Here is a 1,842-nt window from a genome sequence, read left to right on the forward strand (position 1 = left end):
GAACCCACATTGATTGACATATGTCTGAGCATGTGGTCCCAATGTTTGCCGGTGTCGGTGTCGAATTTTGATATTATGAAATGGCCCTCTAATGGCTTTTTTGGCCCTCGAACTTTCCTACTCTTGCCGGTGGTTGATGTAGATCCAGAGACCGGCTACATGAGTAGAAACACAACGATTAACAACAAATATACGTACGCATGCATCTATAAGAGATGATAGATAATCGAATATACCTCGCCAGTATTTTCTTGCGTGATAATTTGTTGATCTTCAACCACCGGCATATTCAGGATATCCTGATAATCAGCAAAGTACTGACTCGTGTCATCTACATCCACATTGGTGCCGGCATTGATAATATTCGCCATTATGTCATCATTCAAGTTATCATCCGGAGCAGCCATTTGTATCTTCAAGATAACATATAGATAGAATTACTATGGCAATAAGTACATGTGATAACACATATAGAATTACTAAATCCAATTAAATATAATAACACATAATATTTCATAAGGATAAACAATAATAAGGTATAGGCTTTGGAATCGAATAAAAAACACTTTCGATCCAAAAACATGGAAATAAGTACATGTATATATACACATAGAATGATACAATTTTCTCTCTCTCTCTCTCTCTCAACACATAGAATAAGTGCATATGTATATATCTCTAGATATGCATGTGATAACACATAGAATGTCTCTCTAGATACAATTTTCTCTCTCTCTCAACACATGGAAATAATTAAGTACATGTATATATACACATAGAAACAATTAAGTACATATATATGTATACATATAGAATCTCTAGATAGAATTAATTACTAAATCTAATTAAACCTAACATATATACATAGATAGAATTACTAAATCAAAATTAAATCTAACACATATAGAGAGAGAGATAGAATAATAATTACTAAATATATCAAAAACTATAATAAAAAACTATCTAAATAAAGTACTAATTAAATTTTAATACATTTAAATCTAATTAACATATATAAAAACTATCTAAAAAACTAAGAATAAACTACTAATTAAATTTTAATACATTTTAATCTAACATATATATCAAACACTACCTAAAAAAACTATCTAAAAAAGTATCTAAAAAATATGGCCAAGCGCTATATAGCTAGCAACAGGCTATGGATGGCCATGGCGGCTTGGCATGCTGGCCAGCCACGGGGCCGAGCAGAGCCGCGCGAGGACGACATACGGTGGAGACTCGACGACCGCCAGGCGGGGCTCGACGACGACGGCGGCGCGGGTGCGGCAGAGATGACGAGATCGAGGCCGAGCGGGGGTAGACGACGACGACGGCGCGGGCGCGGCAGAGACGACGAGATCGATGTTGTAGATCAAAAAGTAGAAGATGAACAGAGGAACCGTTCGATATATATAGGCCGGAACCCTTTAGTCCCGGCTTGTAACACCAACCGGGACTAAAGATCCTTTAGTCCCGGTTGGTAAGCCGAACCGGGACTAAAGGTCCAACCCTTTAGTCCCAGCTCAACTTACCAGTCGGGACTAAAGGATCTTTAGTCCCGGTTGGTGTTACTAGCCGGGACTAAAGGTATTTTTAGGCGAGCAATTTCACCCACCCTTTAGTCTCGGTTCCTGGCCTGGGCTGGGACTGAAGGCCTAAAATTTTTGCAGCCCGCCAAAGTGTTGTTTTTTCATTAAGGATTGTAGATCTTGATGAGCTGCTCAAATGAGACACTAAATGACCTCAGATGAAAAATCTCTGAATACCAAGTTTGATCATCTCAGAAAGATCTACAATTGTTTCATAGCTCATTTTCCCATTTGAGAAAGTTTTATCAAA

Source organism: Miscanthus floridulus, chromosome 15, assembly GCF_019320115.1.
Source record: "Miscanthus floridulus cultivar M001 chromosome 15, ASM1932011v1, whole genome shotgun sequence".
Lineage (NCBI taxonomy): Eukaryota > Viridiplantae > Streptophyta > Magnoliopsida > Poales > Poaceae > Miscanthus > Miscanthus floridulus.